The sequence below is a fragment of the Pelophylax lessonae genome (assembly GCF_965119305.1).
Source record: "Pelophylax lessonae genome assembly, chromosome: 2".
Taxonomy (NCBI): Eukaryota; Metazoa; Chordata; class Amphibia; order Anura; family Ranidae; genus Pelophylax; species Pelophylax lessonae.
This window is the reverse complement of record NC_138769.1, coordinates 552,896,715-552,915,474: the sequence shown is the minus strand read 5'-3', so window position 1 is coordinate 552,915,474 and position 18,760 is coordinate 552,896,715.

The following is an 18,760-nucleotide window of genomic DNA, read 5'->3' as shown; positions in this document are numbered from 1 at the left end:
ATTGCATTTGAAAAACTGCTGCGTAAATACTGTGCATAAAAAATGTAAACGATTGCCATTTTTTTCCCTAGGATCTCTGCTAAATGTATACCTTCTAGTGGATAAAAAATAGAGAGGATGACATAGCCGTAAAGGTTGGTCATAATAAGTGTGCCAAAACCTAAGGCCTTCGGGAAGACTGAATCACTAGAAGATCCTGGACAGTTGTCAAGTAGGGGCTCCCAAAACATCTTACAATTTGCACAAGCCGCACATCAACAATTACAAGAAATACTAATTTTTGTTATTTTGGAACAGCTTGACCGAGGGAGCTGCAGAATATTAGCAGACAGTCTCTCTATAGACTGTATAAGAAGACCTTCAAAGGATATTGTTGTAATAACATTCTTCTGCAAACAAAAGATATTCTAGCAAGTACAGTATACCTATTATAAAGAACCTAACATTAACATAGAAACACCTACAACTGTCATTTATTCGTTAGTACAGCATTTAATAATTATATTTCTTTTTAAGATATAAAATAATTCTAGATAAATAGAGCTTAGCAAAATGCAGTTTTAAATACAATGACATCTTGAAAAAAGTCCTGTAACAGTGACCTTCACTAAAGATAGAATGTTTCCTAAGAGTCCCTGACATGAAAAGAATGAGAACAACTGTCATAAACAACAATTTGTGGAAAGTATAAACTATAGAAAGTGCAATTAGGAATGTCATGCAAACATTATCCAAGCAGTACAGAGAACTAGTTTCAGATGTGTTTACTATTATGCAAATTTGTATTTCACATTCTGTTCAAAGATCACATGTCTCCTAAATTCCTATTAGACTTCACTCTACCATGGAACAGGAAATTCCATTCTCTATTGTACAATGTACTGTATGGTAGATGGAGAGTCAACCCTTAAAGTGGATATAGTTCTGAAATGTGAGGAAGATGACCTTGTTATCATGGTGGCATTCATTTGTTTGAACATTTAACAACTTTAAATGCGAGTCTAAGCAAAATTTACATGCCCGGTACAGCTCTGCAAAAATGTACATTTTCTCATGTTTTATCTGTTAAATGCAGAAAAAATACCTATTGATTCTGCCAGAAATCAAGTTGACTCCTAACTGTTTGAGCTGACAACTCAGTCTCTGATGCAAAAATTCCAGGCAATGTCATCATCTCTCCCTGAAGGGAGACAGCAATTAGGAGGTAAGGTTCTCACTGGATTTCTGGCAGATCAACAGCTATTTTTACCATTTTTAAAGGGATACAACATAAAGAAATGTGCATGTACTACACAGTGGTACTTATATATTATATATATTATATATATATATTCCCGAACATATCTTTAAAATATGTATATTTTTTATTTTATGTCTGATTGCATTTTTTCATAGGGGAGATTTTTCCAATTCATAATCCATGCGCAAGGTTCTCCACTGTGCCCACTTGTTGGTTGCATGCTACTACCACATAGCACCCTTCTTTGATTCCCTAAAATGAATACTAAAGGCTACGTTCACATGTGGGCGTATCAGGTGGCGGGCAGAATGACCGCGATTCTGCCCACGATCCGGAAATCATTGCAAATCACGGGACGCTTGTGCGATGCCCGTGATTTGCAATGGCACCCCAAACGCTGTGCGATGTTGCCGCGATTTCCGGCAGCCAAATCGCGGTAACATTGCGCAAACAGAATTGTGGGACGCATGACGCACAAAATAAGCTCTTGTACCTTTTTTGGGCGTCATGCGTCCCGCGATTCTGTTTGCGCGATGTTACTGCGATTCGGCAGGCGGAAATCGCGGTAACATCGCACAGCGCTTGGGGTGCCATTGCAAATCAAGGGCATCGCACAGGCGTTCCGCGATTTGCAATGATTTCCGGATCGTGGGCAGAATCGCGGTGATTCTGCCCGCGATCCGCTTCGCCCACATGTGAACGTAGCCTTAATGGCACAGAATGAGATGATGTGGTATGGGAGGTGGCTACCACTTAGTACTGGCGCTTTTTCACAAGTTTAAAAGAAACCTGTGCTGACAGAAATATGGAAGCTGCCGTTGCTGATCTCTTTATCAGAAAGTACCAAAGCCATTGGATTTACATACCAGTAGTAGCAGCCTTGCACAGTACCTTCTTTAAAAATCCCACATTAAGCATGTTGGAGTCCAAACGTTTAACAATAACCTCCACATTTGCATTATAGATTGGCTTTCTAAATAATACGTACATGGTAATTTAGGGCAAAGCATTAGGACATGTCTTATATTTAGCATTGATTTTGAATGCTCATTTGTATTGTCAGCACGTGCTCCATAGGGTTTCATGCATAACTAACTGATTTCTGATCACTTAACAGTGAATAGAGGCCAAGTACACAAGTAGGAGATGATCTGATGTGATTTTCTTTAATTTTGTAAGCTTACTTTCTTGAAAATGCATAAACACATATGTTACACTGAATAAACACCTGTGGAAGACATTTTGTTATACTTGTACTGTGAAGTATGAACTGATGCTTCAGATAAGAAGGACAGATTTCTGATATCTACTTTCTTATATACAGTAATATCTTCTAAAATGCCTTTGTTAAAACTGAATTTCGTATTTCCTTATTTCTCCATTTGAGTCCCTCAGACAGGCATGTTGTATAATTGTGAAAAAATGTAATGCATGTTTACACAGGTCTCAATTTTATCAATTTAATCCACTTTCAAATGATTGTATTGCTTATTGTCAAAATTATGTTAAGCCTCTTTCACACGGGCGTTCCATATGTCCGTATATCACCCCATCCGTTTGCGGATGATATACGGACATAATGCATGTCAATGGGATTGCGGATGTCAGCGGATGACCATCTGTGACATCCGATAAGCATCCTTGCTGACATCCGCAATCCCAAAGACATGCATTATGTCCGTATATCATCCGCAAACGGATGGGATGATATGCGGACATACGGACCGGATGACACAAGTGTCATCCGTGTCCGTAAGAAAAAAAAAAAAGTGACTGAACAGACGACAAAAACGGAGCGCCCGTGTGAAAGAGGCCTAAGAAAAATATAAAGTTCTCCAGAACAACCCATTACACGTTTCTATTTCTAAAACGACTCCAGAAATAGGATATAGTTTTGACAAAAAATGATGACATGTAGCAATTAGTTTGCCATGGATAAAACTAATATTTGTCTTTTTCTCTCTTATTTAAAAAAAAAAAAAAGAGATGGCCTATATTGAAGTATGTAGAAAAAAAGCAAAACTGCAGGGTATAATAATTCTCAGCCTTTTTATGCCTATTCACCTGTTGGGTGTTGCCATAAAAACCATACATATGCATACACAAAAAAAAAAATCACCCTAATTCCAGGGGTAAAGCCCACTGGTGGAGTGAAAAGCAGTTAAGCTATGGCAAAGAAGGCTTGATTGGGCAAAAAGTTAGGTTATTATAAAAAATTTCAAAAAGAGTAAAATCTTGTTCCAAAATACTCACTAATGTCACTGAATAAACGTCCGGACGTTTGATATATGTGTCAAGTGTTTCCAGCGTGGACAACCACCGCATATATGTATACAATGAATACCATTTTAAAGCTGGAATCTAAAGGCACGTATAAGCCCCAGGGCCCATGGCTATCTTTTCAAATAGTTTAATTCATGCGTGCCATAGGCTATACTGGCTTTAAAATCAAGATCTTCACGTATGTGGTTATAAAGCTGGACTGCACACCGCGGTATCAAGGTAAAGGTAAGTCCATTAAAGTGATGTTAACAGGAAGCAATATCTATTAGAACTACAGTAAACCCCCCTCCATTGCGGGGGTTACGTTCCAGACCCAGCCGCGAAAAGTGAAAATCCGCGAAATAGAAAAACCCTATTAAAATGCATTGTAGGCATGTTTTTTTTTACTGTCACTGTACGTGTAAAAGCATTTTAAGGTCTTTAAACACACTTTTAAAACAATAGAAACTCATTTAAACACATAAAAGATACTGAGAGACATAGCAAGAGCTATGGAAAACACATAAATATTTCATTTTTAATGATTTATATAGTAAAATAACATTACAAAAAAAAAACGCAATATACCTGGACCGCAAAAACTGAACCGCGATGGAGCGGGGGTTTACTGTATTGCCTATGCGATGTTACCTCTTATAGGTCTTTATTGTAGTATGCCTTTTTGGCTCATTCTGAGCTGTAACTTCATTGATAAGCATTGATGAAGAGGCCACATGGAAATCCCCTTTATCAAAACACCCAAAAGAAGACTTGAATTTGAGGGGTTTATTTACTATAACTAAATAAAAGTATAAATAATATAATATAAGGTGCAAAATTTGGTGCATCTTTGCATAGAAACCAATCAACTTCCAGTTTTTATTGTCAAAGCTTAATTGAACAAGCTGAAAGTAGAAGCTGATTAGCTACCATGCACATCTGCACCAGATTTTGTACACTCCAGGTTTAGTAACTCACCCCCATGCTGTCATCATTAGTAACCAAACACAAATCTACAATGGACAGACCGTGTACATATGAGTTAAATATACTGTACATGGGAAACATGAGACACTAAGGCCCCTTTCACACGGGCTTTCAGATCTGGTCCTCCTGTCAGTTTTTCAGGCGGACCTGATTGGATGCTCCATGCAGCCCTATGGAGCAGCGGATGTCAGCAGAGCCATCTCCGCTGACACCCGCTGCTATCAGATCTGATCCTGTCCATGAAATCTGGACGGATGGAAACCTTATTTTCCATCCACCTGGAGGATCGGATCGGATAAGATGGGATGAAAACAGATTGGCGGTCCGTTTTCATCCGATCTCCCATAGGTGGAGAGCGGGGCAAAGTAAGCATAGGCGGAGCTGTCATCTGCGGCGGATCGATCCCCGCTGAGCAAAACGGAGTCCGTCGGGCGCTCCGCCCGTGTGAAAGGGGCCTTACACAGTCTAAAGTGATTGGATAATCATTACCCTAATCTAAAGGCAGTGTCTTTGTAAAAAAATAAAATAAAACCATTTCCAGCTTAAATTTTATTAAACGTCTTTTAAAGCTACATTTAAAAACAATAAAATGATTGAAATGAAAAATAACAATATGTTATTTTTTTCCCATTATAGAAGGCGGTATGCTAATATACACAGTCAAATAATCTATAGAATCAACATACGTGATTTAGTTTTCACTTGATAATAGTGAGAAGAACAAATGATAGCACAATGACGATTAGACTAAATAGGGTATAAGTGCTTTAAACAAGTTACAGTACCATGAAAGCTCCTCAGGCATCTTGTGTCAGATCTCTTCCGGTGACTGTTAATCTCCATGTCAGTTCATCTTCCCTAGCCCCCTGATACCACCAGTTAAGTAATCAAACCTACATAGCTGGTGTGCATGATTTCAAAAGATTGTGTGATAAGCGGAGTATTTCTTTTTCCACAGGATGTAAATACGCCAAATTGTTACTTTAATCTTTTCTGAGGAGTTAAGTTACATTGCTGTACCGTGAGAAAAAAAAAATAAAATAAATAAAATAACTTCCTTTGTGGCATTCAACTAGAGGGAATAAAAAATACATGTTGTAAGGAGTAAGCAGTGTGTACTATATCTATTGTGTCCAATGTTAAATAGTGTTTGATAGACTACATAAGGATATTTTTAAACACATTTATTTAAACGGTTTAACTTAATCACTAATCACATGTAAGCTTAAACATATAATTTAATTTCAAAAGTCTCTTTCAAACATTTTTTCTATACAGCTTTCATTAAAATAATAACTGGTAATCCCGCCACAAAGTTCTTATTCAGGCTTTCCTATTCATATCATATGTGCTTCCAGTGCAAACTATAAATAGTTGCGTTGATGCTCATTTTATATCCATGTTTTGCCTTCGTCACTATTTAGAAAGCCTACCTTGAGCAATGACATGCAGTCACCGCTGGAGTGCAGGCATATTGACAGAAATTGGCTGCTGGAGGTTAGCAGTGCTGGTATGCAAAAAAAACAATGAAAACAGTAAACATAGTATTTCAGAAAGTAAAAAATGTGGCTATCGTTTGTAATATGTAGTACTTAAAGTGATACTAAAGTTTCCTTTTTTTTTTTCTAGAAAAATAACAAACATGTTATACTTACCTGCTCTATGCAGTGATTTTGCACGGAGCACCCCAGATACTTCTCATCTCGAGTCCCTCGCCGGCGCTTCTGGCCCCTCCCTCCTGTCGAGTGCCCCCAAAGCAAGCAGTTGTCTATGGGGGCACCCAAGCCGACCCGCAGCTCTGTGTGTCCATTCAGACATGGAACTTCGGTTCGACCCCACTCTCTCTCCTCATTGGCTAACTGATTTTGATCGACAGCAGCAGGAGCCAATGGCGCTGCTGCGGTGTCTCAGCCAATCAGGAGGGAGCGTCCTGGATGGCAGAGGCACTCGTGCAACATCGCTGGAGGGAGATGGGGCTCAGTTAAGTATTAGGGAGGCTGCTGCACACAGGTGTTTTATCTTAATGCATAGAATGCATTAAGATAGAAAAACCTTCTGCCTTTACAACAACTTTAAAGTGGAATTCCAGCCAAAACCTAACTAGCCTTAAACTGACCCCCCAACACCTATGCTAACAAACCTCTGTAAGAAAGATGCACTGTAGATCCGGCTCCCCTGTCATCCAGTGGTGGCTGTAGGGGAGAGAAGGGAGTACAAGACAACAAATGGTCCATAGTAAGTCTATGGGTGACGTCAATGCCAGCCATTGTTGAACGTTTCCCCTCTCCCCTGTAGCTAGCACTGACTGACAGATGGGCGATCACAAGGAACGGAATGGAGAACCCCTGAAAATAGGTAAGCATATGGATCTTTCTTACACAGGTTATTCAGAATAGGTGTTGGGGGAGGGGAGGGGGGCAGTTTTGGGATTACTTAGATAAATCCACTTTAACCGCTTGCTGACCGTATACAGTACATATACACCGGCAAGGCAGCTCTCCTGCACTGGATCATGGTACGTGGTCAGTGCGCTGGGTTAGATAACACCCCCGCCGCCCCAGCTGCACTGTACAAATGAATGCAAACACAACTACACCGGCCTAGGTCGGTGGGTCGGCGCTCACTGAGATATAAAATAAATTCAATGGTACCATAAAAGTAACAGTACAAATAAAATGGCAAATGGAAAACATGTATAATTATCTCAAATCCTGAATCTGTACATGGACATACTGCCAAGATGAAAAATCGTCCAGGGCAATATGCAAAGTCTCTGGTGAAAATGATAGAAGATGATATCCACAGGACGGCTGGGGTGGGCAGCTCCTATGTGAGGTGAGGGATCCCTCCAAACATACTGTATATGCAAAAAGAAACAAGGGCACCAGGTCAGAACGAGAAGTATTAAAAACAGTGTTTATTGCTGAGCATAAACAGGCCAAGATCAGTGTGATGGCAGGCAATGGCAAAGACATGAAATCCCCAAACGTTGGTGGACTGGAAGGTGACGCGGGACCCCGGATACCAGCACTGAATGTGCTGCTGAAAACCAGAACGGAGAGCGTAGTGGCACAGGGCGCAGTGTCCGTCCGCACCTCCTCCTGGGATCAGCGATGCGCCACCGGAAGCCTGTGATGATGTCACCTCCCACTGCTGGTTCCTCTACGGGGACCAGTGAGGGACGAGAAGCAAGCAGTGGAGAGGGCGGGCCGCAACCTTTGTTTCCGAGGATCAACCTCCTTCATCAGGCTTTCTTTTTGCATGGCTGCAGTACAAACCAACCAGCGGTTGCCCGCCGCTGATTGGTCGCCGGCACCCAAAGATTATCTCCAGACATTACCGAAGGGAGCCCTGTGTAAGTAAACAAAACAGGGCTCTCTTCTGAAAGCAGCAATGTGCTTTTTTGTCTTCCTGCAAAGCAGGAAGAAAAAAACATCACATTGCTTAGTAAAAACACCTCACACAATTTACAGTAAAATATGTTGGCTACACATTTAACCCCTTGATCTCCCCCGATGTTAACCCTTCCCTGCCAGTGTCATTAGTAAAGTGACAGTGCATATTTTAGCACCGATTACTGTATTGGTGTCACTGGTTCCCAAAAAAGTGTCAAAAGTGTCAGTTAGGTGTCCAATTTGTCTGACACAATATTGCAGTCCCACTATATGTCGCTGATCGCCGCCATTACTAGCAAAAAAATAAAATAAATACAAATTCCATAATTATATCCCATAGTTTTGGATGCTATAACTTTTGCGCAAACCAATCAACATACGCTAATTGGGATTTTTTAACCAAAAATATGTAGCATAAAACATATTGGTCTAAATTAATGAAGAAATTAGATTTTTTACATTTTTTTTTGTGATGTGTTTAGCAAAAAGTAAAAAATATTGTTTTTTTTTTTTTTTTTCAAAATTGTCAGACTTTTTTAAATTATAGCACAAAAAATAAAAAACACAGAGGTGATTGAATACCACCAAAAGAAAGCTCTATTTGTGGGAAACAAAGGACAAACATTTTTTTTGGGTAAAATGTTGCACAACCGCGCAATTGTCAGTTAAAGTAACGCAGTGCTATATAGCAAAAAATGGCCTGGTCATAAGGAGGGGTAAAACCTTCTGGAGGTCAAGTGGTTAACCACCTCAATACCGGACACTTTCACCCCTTTCCTGCCCAGGCTAATTTTCAGATTCCAGTGCTGTCATACTTTGAATGACAATTGCCAAAATGTTGAAAAGAAATTGTGTTTTTTTTTTTTGTTTCTGCAACTTCTGCAAATAATTTTTTTTTTTTATAAGTTTAGGCCATAATGTATTCTGCTATATGTCTTTGGTAAAAATGACCCAAATCAGTATATATTATTTAGTCTGTAGGAAAGTTATAGAGTCTACAACCTATGGTACATACAGTATCTCACAAAAGTGAGTACACCCCTCACATTTTTGTAAATTTTGGATTATATCTTTTCATGTGACAACACTGAAGAAATTACACTTTGCTACAATGTAAAGTAGTGAGTGTACAGCTTGTATAACAGTGTAAATTTGCTGTCCACTCAAAATAACTCAACACACAGCCATTAATGTCTAAACTGCTTGCAACAAAAGTGAGTACACCCCTAAGTGAAAATGTCCAAATGAAGCCCAATAAGCCATTTTCACTCCACGGTGTCATGTGACTCGTTAGTGCTTGAGGGTATCAGGTGTGAATGCGGAGCAGGTGTGGAAAATTTGGTGTTATCGCTCTCAGTCTCTCATACTGATCACTGGAAGTTAAACATGGCACCTCATGGCAAAGAACCATAAAGATGGCCTAGGTCAGTGATGGGGAACCTTGGCACCCCAGATGTTTTGGAACTACATTTCTCATGATGCTCAACTACACTGCAGAGTGCATGAGCGTAATTGGAAATGTAATTCCAAAACATCTGGGGTGCCAAGGTTCGCCATCACTGGCCTAGGCTATAAGAAGATTACCAAGACCCTGAAACTGAGCTGCAGCATGGTGGACAAGACCATACAGCGGTTTAACAGGACAGGTTCCACTCAGAACAGGCCTCGCCATGGTCGACCAAAGAAGTTGAGTGCACGTGCTCAGTGTCATATCCAGAGGTTGTCTTTGGGAAATAGACGTATGAGTGCTGCCAGCATTGCTGCAGAGGTTGAAGGGGTGGGGGTTAGCCTGTCAGTGCTCAGACCATACGACGCACACTGCATCAAATTGGTCTGCATGGCTGACGTCCCAGAAGTGAGCCTCTACACAAAGATGGCTTAGCCTATAAGAAGATTGCCAAGACTCTGAAACTGAGCTGCAGCACGGTGGCCAAGGCCATACAGCAGTTTAACAGGACAGGTTCCACTCAGAATAGGCCCCATCATGGTCGACCAATGAAGTTGAGTGCACGTGCTCAGCGTCATATCCAGAGGTTGTCTTTGGAAAATACGCTGCAGAGGTTAAGGGGTGGGAGGTCAGCCTGTCAGTGCTTAGACCATACGTCGCACACTGCATCAAATTGGTCTGCATGGCTGTCACCCCAGAAGGAAGCATCTTCTAAGGATGATGCACAAGAAAGCCCGCAAACAGTTTGCTGAAGACAAGCAAACTAAGGACATGGATAACTGAAACCATGTCCTGTGGTCTGATGAGACCAAGATAAACTTATTTGGTTTAGATGGTGTCAAGCATGTGTGGCGGCAACCAGGTGAGGAGTACAAATACAAGTGTGTCTTGCCTACAGTCAAGCATGGTAGTGGGAGTGTCATGGTCTGGGGTTGCATGAGTTCTGCCAACACTGAAGAGCTAAAGTTCATTGAGGGAACCATGAATGCCAGCATGTACTGTGACATACTGAAGCAGAGCATGATACCCCAAACACACCTCCAAGAAGACCACTGCCTTGCTAAAGAAGCTGAGGGTAAAGGTGATGGACTGGCCAAGCATGTCTCCAGACCTAAACCCTGTTTAGCATCTGTGGGGCATCCTAAAATGGAAGGTGGAAGAGCACAAGGTCTCTAACATCCACCAGCTTCGGGATGTCATCATGAGGGAGTGGAAGAGCACTCCAGTCGCAACCTGTGAAGCTCTGGTAAACTCCATGCCCAAGAGGATTAAGGCAGTGCTTGAAAATAATGGTGGCCACACAAAATAGTGACACTTTGGGCCCAATTTGGACATTTTAACATAGGGGTGTACTCACTTTTTTTGTCAGTGGTTTAGACATTAATGGCTGTGTGTTGAGTTATTTTGAGGGGACAGTAAATTTACACTGTTATACAAGCTGTACACTCACTACTTTACATTGTACCAAAGTGTCATTTCTTCAGTGTTGTCACATGAAAAAATATAATAAAATATTTACAAAAATGTGAGGGGTGTACTCACTTTTGTGAGATACTGTATACAGTATATTTGAAAGTTGATCAATCATGTGTATTTTGAAGTTGTAATTTTTTGCCACATTTTTTTGGAAAATGAAAAAATTAAATAAAATGTGTTTCTTCTTTACAATTTTTTTTTACATACTGTCACCAGAGCAGTACAGCATCACCAAATGACTGGTGTGGCAGTGATCAGAGACATTATGTAAAAAAAATGTAAAAAAATAACCAGGGGAGTACAGTGTTACCATAGAGATACTGTAGTACTCTGGGGAAGTGATCAGGATTTTTTTACACATTATGATCGCTTATAACAGTAATAATCACTGCTATAAGCAATACATTTTGGGAATGGTATCTATTCATTCATTGTGTACTGTTCTGAAGCACTGATTGGCCTGATTGGTCACAGTACAAATGCACTGACTGGCCTTGTCTGCACCATGCGATCACTGTGACCAATCCCAGAGATCACCAAAGTAGTACACAATAAATGGTGAGGAATGAATGCCATTCATTGTGTGCAACTGTCATGTGATCGCTGTGATTGGTCTCAATGATCACATAGTACCTGCACTGGCCTGGTACAATGATCTGTGACTCACTGGATACAACAGGTGACAGATTGCGCCACAGTGCGGCCCCTAAGGATGTGTGCGAGGCGTGTGGCTGGGAGGATGTCCATAGGCCGGGAGGGAGGCAGTTAAAGAATAGCTCCATTTTTGTTTTAAAAAAAAAACATTCCCCTCTGGGTGATCTATATACATTACAAGGATTTTGCAGGGATTTTTGCAAACTTTGTTGCAGATTTCTACCTTTTGTTATTCTGAAAAAAGTAGCTGTTTGTTTGTCTGTGTCCATGCGCAAATGAATGTGAATGGGAGTGATTTTATAATTATTAATCAGCTGTTGCACTTGCAGGGTTCTAACAAGGAAAGTGGCAGGGTGCACATCCCTTTATATGTGATTTCCCCTTGGGAGTAGCTCTCCAAAAATAACATTTTTGTTTTAGGGGATGCTCAAATCTGGCTTGTATCTTAATACAGACTTCTGGGAAAATCAGTGCGCAAATCACACATGCAGGAAATTACATTTCTGCCTCCAGGTTGCCATATTGCATTGCATTTTACAGAAATTGACAGTGCCGCAGACTGAAAAGAAAAGGAAATTTCGTATAGTGTTAAATTACAATATGACTTGTAGGGATTGTACATGCTGTATTATTTTTTTTGTTTGCTATTGTTTTTCCACAAAAGTGGAGATACCCTTTAGGCCCCGTTCACACTGGGGCGATCCGACTTCCCGGGGCGACCTCCGAGGTCGCGGTGCGAGCAGCGCGCCGCGACCTCGGAGCGGCCGGCACGGACTTCATAACATCGAAGTCTATGACGGTCGCTCCGGGTCGCCCTAAAGAAGCTCCGGACCCTTTTTCTAAGTCGGAGCGACTTGTGTCGCTCCTATTAGAACGGGTCCGCAGCTTCTCTATGGAAGGCGACCTGCGGCGACCTGGTCGCCTCACAGGTCGCCCCAGTGTGAACGGGGACTTAAGCATACTAAGAATAGCATACATACACATACAGCCCCCCAGCTGAAAATTTTCTGCTTGCCCCTCTATTTTTTTATATAAATTGTGATGCCTTTGTAAGTCTATGTGCCTGAGTTTCAGAGAATATCTCCCTAAAACAATGAAGTGAGTGTTGGTCTTCCTTTCATCATTTAGGACCACCTCATTCATCCTCTTCCCTCTGAGTTTAGTTCAGTTTTAGTTATGTCTTATGTTAATTATTTCACAAAAAAAAGGGCCAGATTTCCGTTGTGTGCCCCTTTTATTTTGTAGACCCATGCTTTTATAGTTCAAAGGAACTTTGCTTTCATTATAAACTTGCAGGCCTACAAAGGCAGAAGTTGTGTAACTTATAATGAATAATGGGCAGCCTGCATCCGTCTTAAGAGCTGGGTACTCTACACTTTAGTCTTTGTGGCTTTGTCATTATTTTGGGCCTAAATGAGACGGATATTAGAACTGTTTTAGGTTTTATGTTGATGCTGTCATAATACTGGTCACTAGCTTGTTCACTGAAATATTCCCTTCAGGGGCTAATTACCAGTGCCCTGATGAATGCCCTGGTCAAGATCACATAAAAATCATGAAATACTGATTGCCCAAAATGCACACATGACAGCAGCTAGGTCTTTTTTCTATATAGGTTTAGATGCTTTGTTTCTACAAGTTCTTTGAAATTATTCATGAAGGCCAAAAGTTGTGGCTGAGTGTAACCAGATGTCCCACAAAAAGTGAAGACATTTTGACCTTTTGGAAAATGACTATGTATCCCATATTCCTAAAGCAATTTAATGGCTTGATCATATATATTGACAACAGTGGTTGCATTTGTATGATTAAAATAGTCCCTAGAACTTTACTTTAATAATTGTGATTTAGGCTGAACTCCTGGCACATATACTGTATAATACACAAATACAGTGCCTTGAAAATATATTCATCATAACCCTTGACATTTTCCACATAAAATTTTGTCATGTTACAAACAAAAACATAAATGTATTTTATTTGAATTTTATGTGATAGACCAACACAAAGTGACACATAATTGTGAGGTGGAAGGAAAATTAATAAATGGTTTTCAAATTTTTTTACAAATAAATATTTGAAAAGTGTGGCATGCATTTGTATTCAGCCCCTTTACTCCTAACTAAAATCTAGTGGAACCAATTGCTTTCAAAAGTCACCTAATTAGTAAATAGAGTCCACCTGTCAGGGTTACCTGATCCGAGGCCGAGGTGCTGAGAGGGCTCCCCTTGCGGCTCAGTGCGTCACACCCCTGGAGATGGTACAGAGGGTGTGACGCCCCAAGTGGCACTGGTTACCAGCTGCAGGCAGGTAGGTAGAACCAGGAGCAATCCGAGAGTGAACTGGAACAGGCTGGAACCACAGCAGGGTAGGAGTCTTCAAGGGTTCTGGAGCAGGTGGGCTACCTTGTGCCAAGGAATAGTCTCTGGTAGCGGAGACAGGAACTGGCCAAGGTCTGGGACTGGAGCAGGCAGCGGGAACCGTGGTACAAGCCGAGGTCATGCACAGGAGACAACCAGAATACCCGAGGTCTTGAAGCAAGCCGGGGTCATACACGGTAGGTAACAGAAGCACGGTCAGAGGAAGAAGCCAAAGATAAAACCAGGAGCAGGAGATCAAATCAGGAACAAGCCGAGGTCACAACAGGAAGTCCAAACAGGAAACAGGAAGCACAGGAAGCTGAGAGATAATCCAGCAATGAGTCTGATCCTATGGCCACCTTTTATACGCCAGCAGGAGCGTCCATTGCTATTACTGGCAATGTTGCCAGTTCTCCTACGGCCATTTCCCTGACACCACCTGTGTGTAATTTAATCTCAGTATAAATACGGCTGTTTTCTGAAGCCCTCAGAGGTTTATTAGAGAACCTTAGTGAACAAACAGCATCATGAAGGCCAAGGAACACACCAGACAGGTCAGGGATAAAGTTGTGGAGAAGTGTAAAGCAGGGTTAGGTTATAAAAAAATATCCCAAGCTTTGAACATCTTACGGAGCACTGTTCAATTCATCATCAGAGAATGGAAAGTGTATGGCACAGCTGCAAACCTACCAAGACATGGTCATCCACCTAAACTGACAGGCTGGGCAAGGATAAATCAGAGAAGCAGCCAAGAGGCCCATGGTAACTCTGAAGGAGCTGCAGAGATCCACAGCTTAGGTGGGAGACTCTGTCCACAGGACAACTATTAGTCGTGTACAGGGCCGTCTTTAATATTCATTGGACCCTGGGCAAACATTTTCTTGGGCCCCCCAACCGCTCTTAGACATATAACAAATAGCAGGAAGACTCAAAATCAGTTTACTGCAGCAGATCAAGCAGCAATTGCAATTGGTTGCCAGAGGTACAGTATATTATTATCACTTACTGACTGGTTTGCTAAATGAGACTGCACATCATTACTGCTCACTGATAAATGTACTACAGGAGATGGTCAGAGACTACAGACATACTACAGGGGATACCCAGAGACTGCTAATCTAGTACGGGGGGGGGGGCAGAGACTGCGGATCTAGTACAGGGGGTAACCAGAGACTGCGGATCTAGTACAGGGGATAACCAGAGACTGCGGATCTAGTACAGGGGATAACCAGAGACTGCGGATCTAGTACAGGGGATAACCAGAGACTGCGGATCTAGTACAGGAGATAACCAGAGACTGTGGATCTAGTACAGGAGATAACCAGAGACTGCGGATCTAGTACAGGAGATAACCAGAGACTGCGGATCTAGTACTGGGGATAACCAGAGACTGCGGATCTAGTACAGGAGATAACCAGAGACTGCGGATCTAGTACAGGGGATAACCAGAGACTGCGGATCTAGTACTGGGGATAACCAGAGACTGCGGATCTAGTAATGGAGATAACCAGAGACTGCGGATCTAGTACTGGGGATAACCAGAGACTGCGGATCTAGTACAGGAGATAACCAGAGACTGCGGATCTAGTACAGGAGATAACCAGAGACTGCGGATAACTGATATCAAGTATGAATGTGAAACAGCAAAATAAAAGTCCCAAATAATTAGTGACAAAACTGGTGAAATGTGATGATATTGAATGAATAACGGTGCCCAAGTTTTTTTAGTGATTTATCTTCTCACAGAATGTGAGTGCATTTTCTTTTATATAACAAAGTGGTTTAAGGCATATTGCACTATGGAGCTGCTTTTATGTTTTATATGGTAACACCTCGGACTGGTGCCTGGAGTGTTTCTGGAGTGTGTTGGCAGTTTTTGGCGCTGCGCCTTCTATCCGGAGTCTCCTTGCTGTTCGAATCCCTTGTGGGAATTGTCCTGCTGATCCATATGTGATATTTGGTGAATGTCTGTTTGGCACTTTACTAAGGGTCCTTTCACATGGAGCGGACTGTTTTTTGATCCGCTCCTTGACTTTTTTTTTTCTTACGGACACGGGTGACACTTGTGTCATCCGCTCCGTATGTCCGCATATCATCCCATCCATTTGCGGATGATATACGGACATAATGTATGTCTATGGGATTGCGGATGTCAGCGGATGACACCGCTGACATCCGATTTTGCATCCGTTCCGTTTTTTTAAACGGAAGAAAAATAGGGTTCTGTTCTGTTCCAAAAAACAGAACTGATTGGAAAGGACGCAAATCGGATGTCAGCGGATGGTCATCCGCTGACATCTGCAATCCCATTGACATGCATTATGTCCGTATATCAACCGCAAAAAAATGGGATGAAAAACGGACATACAGAGCCCCGTGTGAAAGGACCCTTACCGGCATCTGGTGGGCATAACTGCATGCTTAGGTGACTGATGCACTTGGGTGGAAGAAGAGACTTGGGCACCGTTATTCATTCAATATCATCACATTTCACCAGTTTTGTCACTAATTATTTGGGACTTTTATTTTGCTGTTTCACATTCATACTTGATATCAGTTATTTAGCTAGTTTTATTCACTGTACAAATAGTTTACAGTTTTCACAATTTTATTGATTTATTTATTTGCATTCAGCTATACTGTTGGTCAGGGTTAGGATAACACTCCATTTTGCCCTGAGGTAAAGACGGCCCTGGTCGTGTATGCCACAAATCTGGACTTTATGGAAGAGTGGCAAGAAGAAAGCCATTGTCGCAGTTTACAAGAAGACATGTGGGGAACACAGAAAACGTGGAAGAAGGTGCTCTGGTCAAATGAGACCAAAATTGAACTTCTTGGCCTAAAAGCAAAACGCTTTGTGTGGAGGAAAACTCACACTGAACATCACCCTAAACACACCATCCCCACCATGAAACATGGTGGTGGCAGCATCATGTTGTGGGGATGCTTTTCTTCAGCAGGGACAGGGAAGCTGGTCAGAGTTGATGGGAAGATGGATGGAGCCAAATATAGGGCAATCAAGAAAATCAAGAAAAAAACCTGTTAGAGTCTGCAAAAGAATTGAGACTGGGGAGGAAGTTACCCTTCCAGCAGGACAGCGACCCTAAACATACAGCCACAATGGAATTGTTTAGATCAAAGCATATTCATGTGTTAGAATGGCCCAGTCAAAGTCCAGACCTAAATCCAATTGAGAAATTGCTGTTCACAGACGCTCTTCATCCAATCTAACATAACTTGAGCTATTTTGCAAATACAAATGGGCAAAAATGTCACTCTCTAGATTTGCAAATATAGTAGCGACATACCCAAAAAGACTTGCAGCTGTAATTGCTGCGAAAGGGGGTTCTACAAAGTATTGACTCAGAGGGGCTGAATACAAATGCACGCCACACTTTTCAGATATTTGTACATCATTTTTGAAAACCATTTATCATTTTCCTTCCACTTCACAATTATGTGCCACTTAGTGTTGGTCTATCACAAAAAAAACCAATAAAATACATTTACTGAACGTTTTTTGCTGTAACATGACAAAACTTGGAACATTTCAAGGGGTATGAATGCTTTTTTCAAGGCACTGTAATTGAAGCTTTTAAATGCAAGCACCGCAGGTACCTGAATGTGATATCCTGCAAGCTCTGTATAGCAGAGCTGGAGTCTGAGAGACAGAAGCAGAACAAGCAGCCAATCAGTTCATATACTAACAAAAAGCATGCTGATAGGAAGAGAGAGTAGAGTGACACAGAGTTGAGCTCATCACTGTGCTCCATCTCCTTTCACTGTCCAATCACAGGCTGGGACGGGCTTAGAGGAAGTTGGCTGAATGATGCCGATGTCTTTTTTTTTTTTTGGGGGGGGGGGGGGTATTACTGTTCTTTAACGTAAAACTGCGAAGACTTTAAATATATATTAAAACCTACAACACATAATATCATCAAAAGATTCAGAGAATCTGGAGAAATATATGTAGGGATAATAGGGATAGGGCCGACCCGCAATATTGGATGCCTGCGATCTTTGGTCCCTCTGATGGCACTGTAATAAAAACAGACATGATTCTGTGATATACATTAATGCATGGGCTCAGAAATACTTCCAAAAATCACTGTCTGTGAACAGAGTTTGCAGTGCCATCCAAAAATGAAAATTAAAGCTCCATAATGTAAAGAAAAAGCTATATATATGAACATGATCCAGAAATGCAGCCATCTTCTCTGGGCCAAAGCTAATTTAAAATGGTCTGTTGCAAAGTGGAAAACTGTTTTGTGGTCAGATGTATTGAAATCTGACATTCTTTTTGGCAACCATGGGCGCTGCATCCTCTGGACTAAATAAGAGGGACCTTCTTATCAGCTTATCAGCACTCAGTTAAAAAGCCTGCATCTTTGATGGTATGGGGGTACATTAGTGTGTATGGAATGGGCAGCTTGCACATCTGGAAAGGCACCATCATTTATCCAGGTTTTAGAACAGCATATGCTCAGGCAAGAATTATTTTCTAAAATTTTAATTTTTTTAGTGTACACATTTGATATTCATTAACCACTTGCCGACTGCCGCACGACTATTTACTGCGGTAGTCAGCCCCCTACAGGCAAAGTGACGTAGGGGTAAGTTGCCCGCCCGCCCCTTCTTTGCCTAGCCAGCGTGTGTGACCGGCGGCTCCAATGTCCGCCGGCCACTCGCGATCGCCTTCAGGAGAGGGAGAAAGACAGACAGCTGATGTAAACACAGCCGTCTGTCATTCTCCCTGAAGTAATGACAGAGGCTATGCAATCCTGCTATGTAGGATCGTATGTCTCTGTGATTACTTCACTAGCCATGCCCCCTAACAGTTAGAATCACGCCCCTAGGGACACACTTAACCCCTTGATCGCCAATAAATTTAACCCCTTCCCTGCCAGTGTCATTTTTACAGTAACAGTGCATATTTATA